Source organism: Mus pahari, chromosome 17 (genome assembly GCF_900095145.1).
Source record: "Mus pahari chromosome 17, PAHARI_EIJ_v1.1, whole genome shotgun sequence".
NCBI classification, from domain to species: domain Eukaryota; kingdom Metazoa; phylum Chordata; class Mammalia; order Rodentia; family Muridae; genus Mus; species Mus pahari.
In genome coordinates, this window is record NC_034606.1 from 40,815,835 (window position 1) to 40,823,838 (window position 8,004).

An 8,004-nucleotide genomic window follows, 5' to 3' on the forward strand; every position below is an offset into this window, starting at 1 on the left:
AAGGGAAAGGGAAAGGGAAAGGGAAAGGGAAAGGGAAAGGGAAAGGGAAAGGGAAAGGGGAAGGAAAGGAATTCCGGTTCAAGAGTCTGCGGCAGCTGTGATCGGTGGCTGGGAGAGCAGATCAGAGCTAGGTCAGTCTTGGACTTCAGAGGCCACCCTATTGTTCTTTCCAAGATTTCAGGTCTACCAGACACCCTAGGACCTCTGGAGGCTCAAGCACTAAACAAACTGAGGAGGGCCTTGATGTTGCTATCCCTTGGGAGAAAAGGCCTCTGTCCTCCACCAAAGTGACAGCCCCTGCTTAACTGAGATTGGAGCAGACTGTCCCCAGGGAGGGCGGTTTGGTGGTGTCTCATTTATGTAAATCAGACACTACATATCACATGATCACAGCCTGTAACCACTGCCCTCTAGTGGCAAGTTTGAGCAATGGGCACCGGCTATATATGAGCAGAACACACAGCAGTCCCCACTCCCCAGAGTACAGCTAAAATCGAAGGTAAGGCCAATATATCCTACGTGGTACAGGCTGTGACCCATCTCTTCCAGACCTCACAGGGTACCCCCACTGGCTCCCATGGCCCTGTGGACTATTTAATGCCTAGTTCCTAAAAGAATGTCCGAGATCCCACAGCTGTAAGAGGCCTTCTCCAGCAGACTAGGGCCAAGGAGGTATCCCCAGAGCAGACCTGTAGAGTAACAGCCAGAGGGGCTTTGCTTGCCTCGCCAAGACACCTGCAGCGCTGCCCACCATAGCCTGCCCTGCCACCCACAGGGGGAGCCACCCAGAGAGAAAATCACTAGGGGCAGGGTAGCCATGTACTTGGGCCCCGCTCCCACTCTAACATTCAGCACCATACCCGCTCTTTGAGCATTAGTCTCTCCTCTTGCCAGCCCGTGGCCTCAGAGGGCTCATTAGTGAGATAATGTGAGCAAAGCGAGACAGACATCAGGGGACCAAAGCTGCGGTGTAAGTACAAACACAGTGGTGGGGAGGCCACAGAAGGCACTTAACCCAGTTTCTCTTAATTAAAATTCAAGTTCACAAACACCAATCTTGGAAGGAAAGAGGCCTCCATGAAGCCAGGCTGCAGTGATTGGTCTGCCTGGCCTTTCCCTGCCCCACTCGCACACACTTCGCCGGCCCTATAGTGGGTGCCATCCGGGTTAGACAGGAGCACCCTAAGAGACTGGGACCTCCAGAAGCTAGTCTATCAGACTTTGTACCCTGGCTTTCACTGAGTATGAGGAAGGCCCAACCAAGAGCGGTCTCCTACTGTACCAGCCCCTTACCTGTCAGTCTTAGTGGCTCACTGGTGTGTCCTGGCCTTTCCATCAGATCTGTGTCCATTTCACCAAGGGATGTTTAACTTAATCTTAAACCCTAAGTTAAAATTAACTGGCACTAGAGCAGAAACTGATAGAGCTGGTCAACCTGAGACTGTGTGCTCACTATTCCTAGGGAAGGTGTCCCTGCGCCCGCTAGCCTGAGGCTAGAGCACCATTCTGAGGCAGAGGAGACCGAAGACCGCAGAGCGCCATTCTAGCGGTGACTGCTCACCTAGATTCTGGCCACCCTACAACAGGAGACTGATAAGCCCTTGGCTGGATCTATGCAGACTCTCTTCTCATGACACTTCTCCCAAGCACTCCATCTCTATAGCCATCTATATAATATGAGCATATACACAGCCACCAGAAATATGAGGTTAGAAGACAAACACACATGCTCAACTACAGTCTTGGGCCCAGCCCTGTGGGTACACTCCTGATGCTCTCCCTCTAGAGGTTTCTTAGAGAGCTGTGCTAATATACAGTGAGCCCTGAATGGGATTCCCATCTAGTCCTCCCTAGATATAGTCACAGAAAAGAAGCTACAGGCTAAAACTGTGTGAGGCAGCCAGAGACCTAGGCAGGTCCAGCCAGAATTATTGAGTTCCTTTTCTTCTTCAAGGACTTGCCCAAGAAGGAGACCTGCAGCCCCTCCCTTATACATGAGTCTTGAGTTGGAGACTATCAAGAACCTGTCTCAAGGAACCAGGAGTCAGGAGTCAGCATGGGTCTAAGGTTGGGCTAGGACATGCCAGCCCAGACCTGGTTCCCACTGCCTTCACCCTCAAGTCAACAAGCCAGTTTTTCATGATTGGTCTTCAGAGTTGAAAGGCTTATCTGTGGTTACAGCTCTTCCCAAAACAGTCTTAGTTATTCCACATGTTTATTTTGTTTCAGTTTGCATTGCTTTTTTGAGACAAGGTCTCACTATGCAGGGAAAGATGACTTCAAGCAAGAGACACTTCTCTCTCAGCCTCTTGGGTGCTGGAATTACAGGTGTATACCACGCATGGCTTGACATGTTTAAATCCTTATCGATGATAAGGAAATATCCATTTGTCCCTTTCTCTTTCTTCCTTTTTTAAAAAACAAAGAAATAGGGCTGGTGAGATGGCTCAGTGGGTAAGAGCACCCGACTGCTCTTCCGAAGGTCCGGAGTTCAAATCCCAGCAACCACATGGTGGCTCACAACCACCCGTAACAAGATCTGACGCCCTCTTCTGGAGTGTCTGAAGACAGCTACAGTGTACTTACATATAGTAAATAAATAAATCTTTAAAAAAAAAAAAAAAAAGAAATAAAACAAATGTTCATTAGATACTGATAACAACTGTGGGCTATCTGTGGATCCCCTCTGTTCTTCTCCCAGTCTCTGTGTGTAAAGGCCTGGAGATCCAGGTTCTGTGGGGAATATGGACAGGTACTACCCGCTGCTTTGCTCAACCAAGAGCCTGGAAGCCTTGTATGGAAGAGGCTACATCTGGGGTATTGATACATTGATACGGATGAGCTCTCGGGAGTGCTGGACCCTGGGGCTTAACCAAGCAAGGCAAAGCCTTTCTCTCACCCATCCACCCACATCCCTGCCAGCTCACTGGCTTTGGAAGCCACAACAGAGGGCGCCAGGTGGGGCCTTGTAGCTTTTTACTGCCATGGGTGTCACAGCACTCCAGTAAATTGTTACCCTAATGGAGAGGACAGCCTTTGGAAACGAACTGTACAGAGAAGAGGGGATAAAATTAATGAGATAATAGCAGGGCCAAGGACCCTGCAAGCGCCTGCCCTCGCGGCACGGCTCTGTAATTCCTTTTCTGCAATGGGAGCCGCAGATCTAAAGGCTTCTCCCATCCGTCCAGCAGGCCCATGCCGCCAGGAAATTTCATTAACGCTGGAAAATAGGAAAGGTATTAAGCGTGGATAATGAAGGCCAGGGAGGGAACAGTGCCTTAAGATAGTCTTCTTTCTCGCCTTTGTAATGGGAGGCATGAACTTTCCCTTCAAATCCATTTCTAATCCATTTGAAATACTACAGCAAATTATCTTTCCTTCAGCCTGAAAGCGGCCAGCCAATTTACTCCGAATAGAAGTGACAATGCCCCAGGATTTATCACCATAACCTTGACTACACCAGGGTGAGGCTGGGCCTCCCCTCTTACCCTTGGGGGGGCACACAAAGGATGGGGCAGGGGGAGATAACATTTTAAATGAAAAGCAGTGATAATGGGGAGAAAGACACACACCTCAAAAGTAGGTTTTTCTTTCTTTCTTAAAAAGAAAGAAAGGAAAAAAATTAGAAGAACTGCTGTGTGTCCACTTCATTATGAGCAGTGGGAACTTCCAAGCCTGAAGCTGTCTGGTCTGGCAGAGAGGTGGTGATGTGGCTGGGGTACTTGGGTGGCTAAGCCTGGCATTCCCTAGCTTTATAGGATCTGGACACAACAGAATGCTCCAATTCTTGTATAAGCAGCAGCAGCCTGAGGTCAGTGGACAGGTATCCGGCAGACAGCTCTTCCTAACAACTGCCTACCTGACCCCTTGGGCACAGTCCTCCAGGCAGCCTGGCCTTAGACTCTGGGCACTATTCTTTTGGCTCTGTAATCTCCTCATGCATGGGACCCTGACATGCAACACACCCGTCTCTTAGAGACCAGTGTGACCAGTACAGACCCAGCACAGGTGGTAAGGAGGCCAAGGACCCTGGAGGAGACTCTGGGCAAGGAAGGGACAGTTGGGTGACATGCAGAGGCCCAGGCCATAGCCAAGTAATTCTAAACTTGGAAGGCCACACATACCAGGTCCAATGGCATCTCTGAACAACAGATACTGAGATCAGAGCCAGGACTCTACAAAGACTAGTGCTGAGGGAAGAGTTACTCTAGTATATCTGAGGCCTAGGGTGGCTGAGGAAGGGATCTAAGGCTCATTTCCTTTCAGCACACTAAACTGCATAGATAGAAGAAACCCAACTGACCCTTAACAGTAAGGGTGAAGACAATGAAGAGCTCCACTCAGACGCCCCTGTCCCGCCCAGCTCTGCCCATACTCACCCTCTTCCTCTAATCTGTCCATCTCCATCCCCACTACCTTCTGCCCTGCCTCCCCCCACCCCCAGCCAGACTTCTAAGAAAGAAAGGCCTTACCACCTCCCCTCCAACCCCAGGCCTCATCTGTTTGTCCTGTGTTGACACCCTGGCTTCCAGTCCAGTCTGGCTTCCACTGGGTCAGGTTAAGGGTCCCTTCATCCACTCTTCCCTGACCATGTGTTTGAAACTACACTATTGATAAAGTTCCTCCAATTTCCTCAGTCTATATATTTCACACAGGGCTGGGCTCCTGAGTCCCTGCTAGTCAGTCTAGAATTTCAGTTTTCCTAGAAAGTTGCAGAGCCTACAAAGTATCATACTCCCTGGTACTGGGCCTTTGCTCATGATGTCCCTCTGCCTAAAGACATGATTAGATCTGGATCCAGGCTCAGGTATTATGCCCTTGGGGAAGCTTTCCTCAATACTCAATGAGGGTGAGACATTCCTAGCCCAGGAAAGACATGAGTTCTACCTAGCCATTTGTCTGTCATCTAGGACTCCCAGGGGACAAGGCCTACGCTGGGTAGAATGTGAGAAGCTCTAGAAATCTGTGCTAATGGACACATGCCAAATAGGAGCAGAGGTGTATGGTATGGGGCTCCCAGGCTCTCCCAGGAAGGGCAGGGCCCAGAGTATATCTGAAAGCTCTGGTCAGTTACAGGCAGGGACAGCAGGAGACAGAACAAGGAGGACTGGCTAGAGGGGGCAAGTAGACCTGGCAAACCAGGTACCTATCTGTGCATCAAAGGCTGAGCACCAAGGAAGCAATAGGCTGGGGAAGAAGAGGAGGAGGGTCGGGGGACACATGGGTGCAGAATGGTGACCCCACCATGGCTAGCCAGAGAATGGCAGCACGTGGGACCAGGCTGCCCAAGCTGGTGGTGATGGAACAGGAGTTGGGCAGGCTGGCTGGGGAGCAGAGAAAACAACCAGGGAAGCATTTTTCAGGAAATGGAGCACGGTTTTTGAAGCTTGGAGCTGAGCGATCGAGAGTGCGCAGTCAGCAGAAGAGGCAGCTTGCACGGCGAATCCCCAAGTAGGTCAGGCGGAGCCGCCGTGACAGGCACTAAACTGCTTAGCAGGGCTTTCCACTAGAAACAGACCGCCCCACCCGAGCCATTCAGCTCAGGATAGTGAGTTAGTATGTGTGCCCATGTGTATGCAAGTGCATGAGCATGGGGGGCGGGGGTAACCGAGCAGTATAAACACTCCTTTTCCCTAGAGCTAGTCCTACCTAAGGGTTTTAGTACCTGCACATCTTGGGCAGGGCAGCACACAAAATGCTCTGGAAGACAAAAGCCTCATTCAATAGTCTTATCTCAATGACTTGGACAACTCAGCATCTCAGGGTCCCAAGATGGAGTCAGTCCTAGGGAGAAGACTACCGGGGCCACAAGGGACAAGCAGAGCAGAGCCATGAGGTTGGGGGTAACTAAGACTCCTTATTATCCCTGGGATATAGGCACCATGTACAAAGGAAAGGGTCACTCTTGCCCCAGAGGGCCACAGTGAAGGTAAGGATATGCATGAAAAAAGCTGACTATGTGTACTGTAGGAAAGCAAAGAGGTCAAGCTGGGACAGGTGAGAGCATGTAGTAGGTGGGGACGCAGGTAGATGGCTGTTCGTGAAGGGGGTGGAACAGAGTTGGCTAATTAGGGCCCGAGGTTAACCCATGAACAGGGCTCCAAGGAAGAGCTCTGCTATGTCACCAAGGACTCTTCAGGTATCACTCCTTGAAGGGTCCTGCTCTACCCTCTGTCTTACACTTACACACACACACACACACACACACACACACTAATGAGTATCAGTAATTCAGGGGCACCCCTTGCCAGCCCAGCCCAGTGGTGGTGGGTAAAGCTAACTGCACTGCCTCCATTGCAAACACCACTGCCCTATTATGAGGGGCTGGGCCATTTTATGTACTTTATGTGCTCGCGTCTATTCAATTGGTATTTCGATCAATGGATACATTACAAGCTTTCCCTTTAAGAGCCTAATAAACAACAAGATGGAAAGTAAAATTCTCCATAAAATGACACTTTTAAAAATCCATTTCAGCTGAAGCTATTGGTGTTTTGTATGTTAGCTGCAAAAAAAACAGGTATTGCTAGGCCTTAATAGCCCTACTCAGAGTGCAGAGTTCAGCAGCATGGGTAGAAAGGCGGCCAGCACGATTCTCCTTGGTGGTAATGGCTGGACTATACCACAGGCAATGCCCTCCATCCTCTGCAACTGGGCACCAGTTTCCCCATATCATCGGCCCAGGACCCACACAATAGCAATGTGCCAGCTGTTGAGGGGCATGGCCAGGCCCTCAGTGTCCTCGGGTGGGTCAGACTATTCAAATAGACCAATAACAACGCTCTTGCTCCATGCCATGGGAAAGCCTTCCAAGGCTGTACATCAAATCCAGTTGGCTCCCTGTATGAGGGGATCCTCACTAAGAAGTGGCTTCTATACCAACCTGTGGAAGACCACAGGCTCAACAATAAAAACTCATTAGACTTAAAAGGATGAACAGGTAAATGTATGTGAGAATCAACATTCTTCCAAGATGTCAACAAAAACCAGGTGAAATACACAGAAGAAAAAGTAGTAAGAGCCAGGTGTGGTGGCATACTCCTTTAATCCCAGCACTCGGGAGACAGAGGCAGATGGATTTCTGAGTTCGAGGTTAGCCTGGTCTACAAAGTGAGTTCCAGAACAGCCAGGGCTATACAGAGAAACCCTGTCTCGAAAAAAAAAAACAAAAAACAAACAAACAAACAAAAAGTAGTAAGGACTCAGAAGAACTTCACAGCAGGCGTATCTGGTCCACATGTAGAGGCACGGTGGCACCCTTGTAGCACTGACAATAGGAAACACTCACAGCAAGGCAGGGCCTTCCAGACTGTGCAAGAAGCAGAACACTAAGAAAGTTGTTCAACTTGAGGGTGGTGTTGGGGAAGGCTATGAACAGGACCCAGGATTCCTAAAGGTTACTTGAAAAAACAAGTGTTAAGGAATGATTCCAATGAGCAAGGCATCCATTGGAAAAACTGGAGGGGCAAAAAGCCCTAGTGTTTAAGGGTCTGAATGAAAGCTGAATACCATGTACTTGGGTGAGCTAAGGGGACTCCTTTTTTGAATTTCTTTTGGAAGACAGAGTGTTAACCTACCCCATAAAATAAAACTCAGCCCAAGAATGATTATAGACTCAGATGTGACTTCCAAGTTTCTGGAAGAAAATATGACCTTGCATAGGCAAATTTTTCTTAAAGAGGATACAAAAACACTATTCATAAAAGAAAGGACTGATAAACCAAAGCATTAAAAAGCACCCCTCAGACTGCAGGTCTGGCTCAGCGATAAAGCACTTACCTAGCATATGCAAGAGCCTGGCTTTAGCCCCAGCAATACAAAACACAAGTTTTAAGATACAAGAAGACATCTAGGAGTATATATCCATAACATATACAGTACTTCGGCAAATCAATAAAAAGGCAAATACAAGCCGGGCCTGGTGGCGCAGGCCTTTAATCCCAGCACTCGGGAGGCAGAGGCAGGCGGATTTCTGAGTTCGAGGCCAGCCTGGTCTACCAAGTG

At 49.2% G+C, this 8,004-nt stretch overlaps 1 protein-coding gene across 1 annotated transcript in view; it reads right to left on the reverse strand.

Moving 5' to 3' along the window:
* Zc3h3 (zinc finger CCCH-type containing 3) overlaps positions 1-8,004 on the reverse strand; it is an 86,999-nt gene that overhangs the window by 30,449 nt on the left and 48,546 nt on the right. The window lies entirely within an intron of this gene.